Source organism: Amblyraja radiata, chromosome 3 (assembly GCF_010909765.2).
Source record: "Amblyraja radiata isolate CabotCenter1 chromosome 3, sAmbRad1.1.pri, whole genome shotgun sequence".
In the NCBI taxonomy this organism is placed as follows: Eukaryota; Metazoa; Chordata; class Chondrichthyes; order Rajiformes; family Rajidae; genus Amblyraja; species Amblyraja radiata.
Window position 1 is genome coordinate 63,962,252 of NC_045958.1, and position 14,358 is coordinate 63,976,609.

The following is a 14,358-nucleotide window of genomic DNA, read 5'->3' on the forward strand; positions in this document are numbered from 1 at the left end:
AGGTTAGAGATGCACCGATGATTGCACAATGTTCAATTTAATTTGCATCTTCTCAGGCAATGGAGCAGTCCATGCCAACATGCAGCAAGACCTAGACAACATTCAAGCATGCACTGAAATCAGTGTGCTTTGAAATTCATCATGACCATCATCAAGTAGATTCTATCCCATCCCTATAATTCACTAGCATTATCATTGATGGATCATAACAAGCAAACACGACTGATATAGGCAAAAAAATACTGTGGCTATAGGAACAGGTGAGAATCTGGGTACCTTGCAGCAACTGATGCACCTCCTGATACCTGTGCATCTTCTCCAAGACGTAAGCAAGGGCCATGGAGGTATACTTTAAACTTGCCTGGATGATAATAGTTCCAATAACAGCTAGAGGTTTAATCTCATCAAAGAAAAGGCAACCCACTTAATTCACACCACTGGATGCCCTAAACATTCATTCCTTTCTCCATAATTGCTATTATCTACAGAATGTACTGCACTTACTGTACTATGCTGCTTCACAGTGCCCCAAATCATAAACTATAATCATGAAGGACAATAAGTCCCGAGAGTCAAGTGTTTAATAGTCACATGTACCAAAACGGAACAATGAAATTCAGCAGCATAACATCTAAACACTGCTAACACAATAATCAAAGAAAAGGTTCAATAAATAAAAAACACGTTAGTGCAGACAAAAGTCCGAAGTCCCTAGTGCAACCAAGACAGTTTGTAGTTTAGTTTGTGTTTGTAGTGTTCAATATTTGGCATGGTTGTTGGTTGGTAGGATGCACCAATTTCTGAACATGGACATCTTGGTTTACAGGCTCCTATACCACCTTCCAGGAGTGAAATGTGAGTGTGGGTCCTTGGTGATGTTGGCTGTCTTTTTTGAGGCAGCGCCTCTTATAGATCCTTTCGATGGTGGCTGACCTAGCCAATAATGTCCACATTGCAACAAAAAAGCTAAATATTTGAGTCATCCACTGAAATTCTATTAGCTATATGCACCATCATTAGCGTGTACAATTAGCAGATCAGCAATATTGCTTGGACACAAAAAGCCGGAGTAACTCAGCAGGTCTGGCAGCATCTCTGGGGAAATGGAATAGGTGACGTTTTGGGTTCTTCAGACTTCTTCAGCTGCCCAAGTGACATATGAGGTGTTGTTCCTCCAATTTGCATTTAGCCTCAACCTGACAATGGAGGTGGTTCAGGCCAGAAAGGTCAGTATGGGAAGTTGAGTTGAAATGTTGATTAGCAACTGTTTGTGCACACGAAGCTCAGAAGGTAAACAATATACATACAGTAGTGATAAATCCAACAATAAATACAAGAAGTGCAAAAGAGCAGAATGGTGCAAGTTTGTAGTGGAATAAAATGGAGTTGTACAAAATAATGTTAAAGTACAATCATGGAATAATTGAATGAGCTAGAGTTAAGAGTAAGAGCCGTACCTCTGGCAATAGGGTGTGAAAGAGGTGATTTGTTCTGGAGTCGGATATCTGGAGAAGATGCTGTTATTAAGTTTGGATGTCCAAACTTTCAACTTCCTGTATCTTCTTTCAGAAGATAGAAGAGAGAAAAGGGAATTGCCAGGGTTGCAGGCATTCTTGAAATTGCTCCAACAGTTAAGGTAATGGAGAATTTTAAGAGCATTAGAAGCAGTTTATTATGGGCAAAAGGGTAAAATTAAGGTGTGAATAAGTCACCTTAAAATTTCAATTTGTTCATCAATGTGTGGGGCCACAGGAATTGGGTGACGTTTTAAGTGGATATTTCTCTTCAGAAGGTCGGAAGCCGCAGTCCCCAGTTAGGAAGCGGCCGTTCCAGGTGGCCCAGCCGCTGAGAGGACTCTCCCGACGCCGGGGCAACAGCACCCGGCCAGAACGGCCAGGAACATCGGGCCTCCGTAGAGGCAATAGCGGAGGCCTCGATAGGCCTGACTTTGGGAGAACTGGGGATGGGGACTGGACATTGTGCCTTCCCCCACAGTGGTATCCATTGTGGGGGGATGATTTTTTGTGTGTAATGTGAATATGTTAGTTTGTGTCCAAGATGGCTGTCGGAAGGGAGAGTGGACGCTGGCGCGCTTTAGCTGCCGCTGCTCTCTCTTCACACTGTTTTTGATTTTTTGTCTTTGTAGCGAATTCTGTCTTTAATTTGTGTATTGGTGATGTCCTTATTATTTATTTTACTCCGATTATATGTTTTCTCTCTCTTGTTAATTTCTGTAAGAGAGTCCTTGAGACTTTGAAAGGCGCCCGCAAATAAAATGTATTATTATTATTATTATAGAAATTAAGGAATGAAGGGAAATGACATGGTATCTTGGAACACAACCAGATTACAAAAGAAGAGGTCTGGCAGTCTTTAAGTATATAAAGGTGGATACATTCCTGAACATAATCAAATGTATTCTCAGGCAATGTGTGAATTTTGGGAAGGCATTCCTACAGATATCTAGTCCCATCAGTCCCAGTCATATCTACTCATCCCCATCCCTTTCTGCTTTACATCAAGACCACACTCTCTGCTACTCCTTGGATTTGTAACCCCTTCTCAACCAACTTGCCCCTCCCCAAGCACTTATCCCGGTAACCCCAGCAGGAGTAACACTTGTCACTACACCTCCACCATCACCTCCATTCATGGACCCCAGCAACCCTTCTGGATGAGACAGGTTTAAATGCACCTCTTCCAACCTCTGTTTAAGAAAGAACTGCAGATGCTGGAAAAATCAAAGGTAGACAAAAATGCTGGAGAAACTCAGCGGGTAAGGCAGCATCTATGGAGCGAAGGAATAGGTGATGTTTCGGGTTGAGACCTTTCTTCTAACCTCTATTGTATATGGTACTCAAAACGTGGACTCCTTTAAAGAGGTGAGAGACCAAGAGTGGAGTAGGTGACCACATTGCCAAATCTTGTGCTCTGTCCACCCAGGCCAGCTGGAGCTCCTAGTTGCTATTATTTTAACTCCGCTTTTCATTCCCATATCAACCTTTCTGTCCTTGACCTTCTCCATTACCAGAGCAAGGCCACACACTAACTTAAGAAACAGCACCAAATATTACACTTGGATAGCCTTAATCCCAATTATATGAACATTGAATTCTCTAATTTAACATCCCCTAAACCCCCTCCCCATTCTCATAGCCCCTGCACCGCCACCCTGGTGTGCTCTCCCAACAGCTCCGACCATCCTAGTTACTTTGAGTCTGAAGAAGGGTCTCGACCCGAAATGTCACCCATTCCTTCTCTCTAGAGAGGCTGGCTGTCCCGCTGAGTTACTCCAGTATTTTGTGTCTATTCTAATTACCCGGTTCCTCATCTGTATGCTCATCTCCCATTCCCAAGTCCCCTATTTGCCTTTATCCAATTATAAAAATCTCAAATTTTAGGTATAAGAATATAAGAGCTAGGATGGAATATAAGAGCTAGGATTGAATATTACAGCTTTATAACACATTGGTTTGGCACACTTGGAATATTGTGTGCAGTTCTGGTAGCCACATTATAGCATGGATGTGATGCTGGAGAGGATGCAAAAGATATTCACCAACGTGTTGACTGGATCGGAACATTTCCGTTATAAGGAGAGATGGCGTAGACTAAATTTGTTTTCCCTGGAGCAGGGCAGATTGAGGTTTATAAAATTATGAGGGATAATAAGGATAGATAGTAAAAATATTTTTCTCATGTTTAAGATAAGAGGGCTGAGGTTTAAGATGAGAGGTAAGAGGAATCAGTGGGAATTTCCTCACAGAGAGTGGTGAAGTATGGAAGATACTCTCATGACATTTTAGCAGCATTTAAACATGTGCTTGAATTGGCAAAGCTTAGATCGCCAAGGACTATCGCAGGTTAATGGTGGGTACAGCAGAGTCCTGGTTGCTCTCATAAACAAGATACTGAAAAGCAACAGGCAGTCAGGAAGGGTAGAGCTTTCAAGGAACAGCTAAAAGAGCCAGGAGAAATAGAGTTCAAGCACCCTCCAAAGACCAATGTGTTATAAACTGGTGGTACACAAAAATGCTGGAGAAACTCAGCGGGTGCAGCAGCATCTATGAAGCGAAGGAAATAGGCGACGTTTCGGGCCGAAACCCTTCTTCAGACTGATGGGGGGTAATGTGTTATGTGTTATGATCCTAGCTCATATATTCTGTGGCACATACAAAAGACAAGCATCCCATATGCTTTTAACATTCAGGTTTGTAGGCAAATTGGCTTGGTAAAATTGTAAATTGTCCCTAGTGTGTGTAGGATAGTGTTAATGTGCAGGGATCTCTGGTCGGCACGGTCTTGGTGGGCCGAAGAGCCCGTTTCTGCACTGTATCTCTAAACTAAACTAAACTAAACTAAACAAGATAACAAGAACACACCTGATCAACCTGATTTACCAACCTGATCTCCCTGTGGCTCAGCACTTCAACTCCCCCTCCCATTCCGAATCCGACCTTTCTGTCCTGGGCCTCCTCCATGGCCAGAGTGAGCACCACCGGAAATTGGAGGAGCAGCACCTCATATTCCGCAGTTTGTACCCTAGCGGCATAAACATTGACTTCTCCAATTTCCGGTAGCCCTTGCTGTCTCCTCCCCTTCTCAGCTCTCCCTCAGCCCTCGGGCTCCTCTTCCTTTTTCCTTTTTCCTTTCTTCTCCCCATCCCCCCCCCCCCCCCCCCCCCCCCCCCCCCACCCTACATCATCTCAAGAAGGGTTTCGGCCTGAAACGTTGCCTATTTTCTTCGCTCCATAGATGCTGCTGCACCCGCTGAGTTTTTCTCCAGCACTTTTGTTTATAACAAGAACAAAGGCTCATAGACTTTGAAAAGCGGCAAAGGACACCCCCCGTGAGTTTAAAAACAATGGGAACAGAAACCTGAAGAGCTTAATGAGTCCGGAACACTGGCCCTGAAAGTTTAAAGCAGCAGGAACAAAAAGGTGGGAGAGTCAAGATTCATGGAGCACAGGAATATGGCCTTTGCCCCAACATTACACTTTTAATTTGTTTTTTCTTATATAAACAATAGAAAATAGAAAAATATATGAAGCGATATCCCTGCAAATTCTTGAAACATTATGATAAATTGTGCATTTACATCCCCAATTAACATAAATCCATTTACCACTGCCCCGCCTCTGTATCCTCATTAACAGTTGTTGATTTCACTTGAAATATGACTTATTTAAGTTCAGCAGGCAATGCTCCGCCACCAGCCTAACTATGATTAAAGACTCCAAATGCATGTATTATGTGGGTTGCATACTAATCACACAGTATTCCATTGTGCTGTCATTATACCCATGCCGAGTTAATTCAAATGTACTATTTATAAAAGTTATTTTGTGTTATGAAAGAATTGCAACTTCTACCTTTTTTTAACCTACAGTACATCTAACGTAGTGCATTACATTTCCCACTGTTTTGTTTTTTTATATATAATAACAAAATAACCCTTACCCTCCCTAAACACCCCTTGGCAGCTAATGTGTTCACAATACAAACATATCACAAATACAAATGCACATTTTAACAATAACAAAGTAACAAAACAGAATAAAGGCGGATCCCCACCTACTATCAAATGCTCTCAGACAATAGGTAGTTCCGTTAGACCCTCAAAGTATAATAAAAAAGGTTCCCATTTCAAATAAAACTTTTTCACAGACCCCCTCAATGTGAAATTAATCTTTTCTATCCTTAAAAAAAACCACATTATGTCTTCCACCCAAGCAACAGCAGATGGAGGAGTGGTGGATTTCCAGACCAGCAAGATTCTCCTCCGGGCCAAAAGCGATTTAAATGTAATGATATCAGACTGGGTTGTATTTAAACCCAAGGATTTATCTACTACACCAAATACAGCTACAAGCGGGCAAGGTCTCACTGTCATCCCAAGGACTTCACTGCCCAGTAGTTACCAAGTTTGGGGCAAGACCAGAATGCATGAGATAGATTGGCTGGAGAGAAAGAGCACCTGTCACAGCCAATGTCTGTCCCTGGATATATGTCAGCAAGCCTGGCTTTGCTTAAATGAACCCTGTGTAAAACGTTGAATTGGATGAGCCCCAATCTAGCACATGATGATGAGGAATGGACTCTTTTCAGTGCTTCTGTCCAGCATTCCTCAGACAGATCTATACCAAGGTCGTCCTCCCATCTAGTTTTAACTATGTTCAGGTTTTGATCACCTAAAGACATCAGTTGAGAATATACTACAGAGATCAGTCCTTTATTTGCAAAGGTAAGAGTGAGTTTGTCCAACACTGTGACAGACGGGAGATCAGGAAAAGAGGAAATTTTTTCAGGCCAAAGCGGCGGACCTGAAGATATTTAAAGAAATGATTATGTGGGAGGGCATATTTTCTGTGTAGGTTATCAAAACTATCAAATATGTTGTTAGTGTATAAATCCTTAATGCACATAAGACCATTCAAACCCCACTGTCTAAAGGTTGTGTCAAGTGTGGAGGGGAGTGGAGGGGGGGGGGAATAAATGGTTACTGTGAATGGGACCCAGAACTGAAGCTGATGTGAACTTATAATGGCAACGAAATTGATTAAAAATGTTGATAGTGGATAGTACGACAGGATTGGATGTAAATCGAGAGGGTTTCAATGGCAGAGAGGAATATACTAAAGCTGGGAGAGACGAGGAATAACAAGACTGTGATAAGCAAACACCAGTCTGTATCTGGTCGGTGGAGCCATAATAATATATTTTGGATATTGGGTGCCCACTAATAATGAATAAAGCTAGGAAGGCCCAGTCCACCTACTTCACGACCTCTTTGGAGAGTGCACTTATTGACCCTTGGAACCTTGTTACCCCATATAAAGGAGGTTATAGATTGGTTAACCGAGTTAAAAAAAATGGATAGGAAGACCGGCAAACATTGGAACAAGTAAAGAAATCTGGGAAGTACAGTCTTCTTCACCGACTGCACTCTCCCAGCCATAGTGAAAGGTAGACTACGCCATCTCTCAAAGTCAGCTTTCATTTGGCTAACTTGAGGCGTATAGTTAGCATCAAACTGGGATGTGAAAGAGTGGGTAATGCGTATAGGGTGATTTCACGAAAGGTCACTGGAGCGTAAATCCCCACTCACGTGACCGAAATTTTTAACTGGGGGACAAGCGTCACTTCCGGTACATGTTAGTGGATGGGAAAACACGCACTTTCACACCCGTTAAAAACATCGAAAACGGCCAGTTTTTGAGCTGCAATTTACGGAGCCAGTCGGGGTGACCGTGAGGAACAGCTACCTAAATTTACAGTCCAAAAAAAAGATAGAAACTAAGGTAAATACAAGAGGGAGCTGAAGGTGTAAACAAGGCGGAAGTGCTAGCGGACTTTTTTCTTGGAGATTTAAAGATCCAAAATATCGGGAATTATCGCGTTTGCTCGCTGCATTTCATCAAAAGTGGCATTATTGACTTTTTATCTTTATTCATTTGTTATATGAAAAGTATTAAAAGTTAGAAATCCGTCAGTAAAATTGCAAAATCGCCCATGGTTCTCGGGTGGATTTAACATGCAAAATGAAAACGCTTCTGAAGCTCCATTTACCATTTAAATAATCGTAAACTCTCAATGCGTTTGGAAATCAATTTTACTGAGATGCAAGTTTACGATTATTTAAACGGTAAATGGAGCTTCAGAAACGTGTTCATTTTGCATGTTAAATCCACCTGAGAACCATGGGCGATTTTGCAATTTTACTGACGGGTTTCTAACTTTTAATACTTTTCATATAACAAATGAATAAAGATAAAAAGTCAATAATGCCACTTTTGATGAAATGCAGCGAGCAAACGCGATAATTCCCGATATTTTGGATCTTTAAATCTCCAAGAAAAAAGTCCGCTAGCACTTCCGCCTTGTTTACACCTTCAGCTCCCTCTTGTATTTACCTTAGTTTCTATCTTTTTTTTGGACTGTAAATTTAGGTAGATGTTCCTCACGGTCACCCCGACCGGCTCACTTAATTGCAGCTCAAAAACTGGCCGTTTTCGATGTTTTTAACGGGTGTGAAAGTGCGTGTTTTCCCATCCACTAACATGTACCGGAAGTGACGCTTGTCCCCCAGTTAAAATTTTCGGTCACGTGAGTGGGGATTTACGCTCCAGTGACCTTTCGTGAAATCACCCTATTCCTAGATATACCTAAGGGCATGGGAGTCCACCCGCAGCTGGACTCCCACGCCCGCCCGCCCGCTCCATCCTATAGCGGCTATATGATCTTTGGAAAGAACGAGCATTCTGCAGATCGGGAGGTCACAGCAGGATTACAGCCGGTCACCGGCTTGCTTCTGAAACCTCTCCGTCTCCCCCGCTCGATGGTAGAATATGGCGGCCTTTATCGTCCCGCGGGCACTGACTACATCGGACGGTGTAAACTGTATTCTTTTGGCGATTAATATTGCCACACCCCTGGACCTGCTATTAAATCTGGAGTGATCTGACTAATTAGCCTATTATGATCTTGCAGTCTTAAGTGGGTTTCTTGTAAATGTCGTATATCTGTTTTTAGTTGTTTTAGATGAGAAAACATTTTAGCCCTTTTAACAGGATCATTGAGCCCTTTACATTCCAAGATATAAACCTCACAGGATAGCCTCCATCAATATCACCATTAGCCATATTTCAAAATAAATATTTCAAAAATACATACAGGGTCTGCCATCCAAAACAATGCGAAGGCTGCATGTGAGAGCCCACAATGGGGGGAAAAAGAAAAAAAAAGTTGAGTGCATTTGTAACAATCAAAGAAAAAACTGCCATTACCCAAAAACCTTTCGCTCATCTCCTTACAATAACAAAAAAAAAATTTAACCCCCAAAAACCTAGATCTTCTTCCCCAACTGAGGACGATCGCAGGCATTACAAAACAAAAAACTTCCAAAGTGTTCCCTAACTAAAATTTTAGATCCAATTGAGGGTGGCTCCCAACTTTGAAAGTTGTACAGTCGTTTGTTCCACTTTGAAGATATATAGGTTAAAAATAACCCTGGACAAGCAAAGCATTAAGGGAAAGAAGGAAGCAAAAAATTGGTTTTTGTAATGACAAAAGTCACAGGCCTCCATTCTGAGAACCATCACCTGGATGACTTTTTAAAAAGGGAGGGAGAGAGAAAACAGGGAATTAGATACCAGTTAGTCTAACATCAGTAGTGGGGAAATGCTACAGTGATTAAAGATGGGATAGCAGCCCATTGGGAAAGTGGTGAAATCATTGGACAAAGTCAGCATGGATTTATGAAAGGTAAATCATGTCTGACGAATCTTATAGAATTTTTCGAGGATGTAACTAGTAGAGTAGATAGGGAGAACCAGTGGATGTGTTATATCTGGACTTTCAGAAGGCTTTCAACAAGGTCCCACATAAGAGATTAGTATATAAACTTAAAGCACACGGTATTAGGGGTTCAGTATTGAAGTGGAAAGAGAACTGGCTGGCAGACAGGAAGCAAAGCGTAGGAGTAAACGGGTCCTTTTCAGAATGGCAGGCAGTGACTAGTGGGCTACCGTAAAGCTCAGTGCTGGGACCCCAGCTATTTACAATATATATTAATGATTTGGACGAGGGAATTGAATGCAACATCTCCAAGTTTGCGGATGACACGAAGCTGGGGGGCAGTGTTAGCTGTGAGGAGGATGCTAGGATGCTGCAAGGTGACTTGGATAGGTTGGGTGAGTGGGAAAATGCATGGCAGATGCAGTATTATGTGGATAAATGTGAGGTTATCCACTTTGGTGGCAAGAACAGGAAAGTAGACTATTATCTGAATGGTGGTCGATTAGGAAAAGGGAGATGCAACGAGACCTGGGGGTCATGGTACACCAGTCATTGAAAGTGGGCATGCAGGTGCAGCAGGCAGTGAAGAAAGTGAATAGTATGTTAGCATTCATAGCTAAAGGACTTGAGTATAGAAACAGGGAGGTTCTACTGCAGTTGCACAGGGCTGTGGTGAGACCACACTATTGTGTACAGTTTTGGTCTCCTAATCTGAGGAAAGACATTCTTGCCATAGAGGGAGTACAGAGAAGGTTCACCAGACTGATTCCTGGGATGGCAGGACTTTCATATGAAGAAAGACTGGATAGACTCGGCTTGTACTCGCTAGAATTTAGAAGATTGAGGGGGAATCTTATTGAAACTTACAAAATTCTTGAGCAGTTGGACAGGCTAGATGCAGGAAGATTGTTCCCGATGTTGGGGAAGTCCAGAACAAGGGGTTACAGTTTAAGGATAAAGGGGAAAGTCTTTTAGGACCGAGATGAGAAAAACATTTTTCACACAGAGAGTGGTGAATCTGTGCAATTCTCGGCCACAGAAGGTAGTTGAGGCCAGTTCATTGCTTATATTTAAGAGGGAGTTAGATGTGGCCCTTGTGGCAAAAGGGATCAGGGGGTATGGAGAGAAGGCAGGTACAGGATACTGAGTTGGATGAAGGGCCGAATGGCCTACTCCTGCACCTATTTTCTATGTTTCTATGTAGAAGACTGGAGGGTGGCTAATGCTGTGCCCCTATTTGGAAAGTGCTACAAGGAAAAGCCTGGGAACTATAGACCAGTGAGCATAACATCTGTAGTAGACAAGTTACTGGAGAGGATTCAAAGGAATAAGAACTATATGCATTTGGGTAGGCAGCAAGCTGATTAGGGTTAGTCAGTATGTACGTGGAGCCTGGTTCTTACACATTTGATTGAAAAAGGTTTTTTGAAAAAGGTTGATGAAGGCAAAGCTCCAGACTTTATCTAAATGAACTTCTAATGACACTCACGATAGGGTGATCTCACGTGATATATTGTATTTACATTGGTAAGAAGGTCCAGGACGACTCGCGTCCCTCACCAGCGGAACGCATGTGCAGTGACGTTCATGACCTCAGGCTTGTCCCAGCGATCCCATGCTTCTCCCTGGAGTTCAGTCATGCTTCAAAAGGAGACATTGGCGGTCTCAGGTTTATCCTGGCAGCTCAGTCTTTGCCTATGTGTGGGCATTGTCCATGGGCAGCAAGAGACACTAGCATCTCAGGATTACCCCAGCCACTCAGTCAGACACATTACTGGTGCTGGCTGTCTCAGGCTTCATCCTGACAGCTCAGTCTTTACAGTGGGACCAATGGTCTTGGGTTTGTTCCAATGGCTCAGTCAATGAACAATAGGTGCAGGAGTAGACCATTAGACCCTTCGAGCCAGCACTGCCATTCAATGTGATTATGGCTGATCATCCCCAATCAGTACCCCGTTTCTGCCTTCTCCCATATCCACCGACTGCTATATTTAAGAGCCCTATCGAGCTCTCTTGAAAGTATCCAGACAACGGCCTCCACTGCCCTCTGAGGCAGAGAATTCCACACTCACAACTCTCTGAGAAAAAGTGTTTCCTCGTCTCCAATCTAAATTGCTTACCACTTATTCTTAAACTGCGTCCCCTGGTTCTGGACTCCCCCAACATCGGGAACACGTTTCCTGCCTCTAGTGTGTTCAAACCCTTAATAATCTTATGTTTCAATAAGATCCCCTCTCATCTTTCTAAACTCCAGAGTATACAAGCCCAGCCACTCCATTCTCTCAGCATATGTCCATCCCGGGAATTAACCTTGTTAACCTACGCTGTACTCCCTCAATAGCAATAATGTCCTTCCTCAAATTAGGAGACCAAAACTGCACACAATACTCCAGGTGTGGTCTCACTGGGGCCCTATACAACTGCAGAAGGACCTCTTTGCTCCTATACTCAACTCCTCTTGTTATAAAGGCCAACATGCCATTCGCTTTCTTCACTGCCTGCTGTACCTGAACGAATACGCCACAGTCGTTACAGACTTCATAAAGAAATGTGTGGAGGACTGTATCCCAACAAAAACCTTCCAAGTGTCTCCCAATCAGAAGCCTTGGATGAACTATGAGATCCACACTCTTCTGAAGACCAGACACCAGGCATCATGTCTGATGATACAGTGGTCTACATGAAGTCCAGATGCAACCTTGGTAAGACCATCAAAAAGGCCAAAAGGGACTTCTGCTCCAAACTGGAGGATGAGACAGATGTTCGGCAGCTGTGGCGAGGCTTGAATACAATCACCTCCAACAAGGCGAGATCAGGAGGCAGCTCGAATGTCAGCAAAACATCACTCCCTGACAAGCTCAATGCGTTTTACGCATGCTTTGAAAGGGAGAATACTGATGTGCCTTCTTGAGCCCCCATTCGTTGTGATGGTATTTCAGTCACAGTCACAGTGGCCGACGTCAGAAAATCCTTCAGAGGGGTGAACTCTCGACATGCGCCTGGACCTGATGGTATACCCTGTCGTGTTCTAAAAACCTGTGCGGACCAACTGGCTGGAGTTTTTACGGATATTTTCAACCTCTCACTTCTGAGGTCTGAGGTTCCCACCCGCTTTAAAAGGGCATCAATTATACCAGTGCCCAAGTAGAGCAAGGTGACGTGCCTCTATGACAATCGACCAGTGGCACTAACGTCTGTGGTGATGAAGTGCTTTGAGAGATTGATCATGGCGCAAATCAACTCCTACCTCGACAAAACCCTGGACCCTCTGCAGTTCGCTTACCACCATAACAGATCAACGGTGGATGCAATCTCGCTGGCTCTCCACTCCACTTTGGACCACAAAATCTCATATGTCAAGCTGTTGTTCATTGATTACAGCTCGGCATTTAATACAATCATCCCCTACAAGCTGGTTACCAAACTCGCAGAACTGGGTCTCTCTGCAATTGCATCCCTCTGTAATTGGATCCTCGACTTCCTCATTCACAGACCACAGTCAGTTTGTATAGGTGGAAATGTGTCAGCCTCAATAACAATCAGCACAGGAGCACCTCAAGGCTGCGTGCTTAGCCCCCTGCTGCACTCACTCTATACTCATGACTGCATAGCCGGTCATAGTACGAACTCCATCATCAAGTTCGCTGAAGATACCACTGTTGTGGGACGTATCACTGAGTAATGTAGATAAATGTGAGGTTATCCACTTTGGCGGCAAGAACAAGGAGACAGATTATTGGTGTCAGATTAAGAAAAAGGGAAGTGCAACGAGATTTGGATGTCCTTGTACACCAGTCACTAAAGGGAAACATGCAGGTACAGCAGGCAGTGAAGAAAGCTAATGGCAGTTTGCCCTTCATAACGAGAGGATTTGAGTGTAGGAGTAAAGAGGTCCTTCTGCAGTTTTACAGGACCTTGGTGAGACCACACCTGGAGCATTGTGTGCAGTTTTGGTCTCCTAATTTAAGGAAGGACATCCTTGTTATTTGAAGCAGCACAGTGTAGGTTCACGAGTTACAATGGTGGGACTGTCGTATGAGGAAAGGTTGGAAAGACTAGGCTTGTGTTCACTGGAATTTAGGATGAGAGGGGATCTTATAGAAACGTATGAAAGGACTGGACAAGCTAGATGCAAGAAAAATGTTCCCAATGTTGTCTAAGAATAAAGGGGAGGCCATTTAAAACTGAGATGAGAAAAAATAATTCACCCAGAGAGTTGTGAATTTGTGGAATTCTCTGCCACAGAAGGCAGTAGAGGCCAATTCACTGGATGAATTTAAAAGAGAGTTAGATAGAGCTCTAGGAGCTAGCAGAATCAAGGGACATGGGAAGAAGGCAGGCACAGATCACTAATTGTGGATGATCAGCCATGATCACAATGAATGGCTCAATGCTGGCTCAAAGGGCCAAATGGCCTACTCCTGCACCTATTTTCTATGTATCTATGTTTCTTGGGCAGCTTACAATCTAGAGTTATGAATACTGATTTATCTAACTTCAAGTAACCCCTGCATTCCCTCTCTCTCCATCCTTCCCCCACCAGGGTGCACCACCTTCTCGGTCTCTCCTAGCAAACAGCTAACAATGGCCTTTCCTTTATGATCATTACATTTTTGCATATCTTTCATTCAAGCGTCCTATATCTCTCTACATCACAATCTATATCTCTACTTTCCATTTTCCCTGATTCTCAGTCTGAAGAAGGGTCTAAACCCAAAACATCACCCATTCCTTCTGTCCGCCGAGTTACTCCAGCATTTTGTGTCTACCTTTGGTGTATAACCAGCATCTGCAGTTCCTTCCTACACATCTATATTATTAAAAGTCTGATGTTGACCTACATATATTTATTTTAGAAAAAACGCTGCCATTTACGGCTGTGATTTTTGGCCATCTTACTGAGAGAGTCTCCCTCCGCTGCGCAGGATAAGTGGATTTTTCCCATCAATGAAAAATAAAAGAGTTATTAGTGTTTAAAAAATGTTGAGATTCCCTCTCCTGAAGGCCACGCCCTTTCCGGAGGGACTATAAAACCCGGAAGTGTTGAGTCCCTCAGTCAGT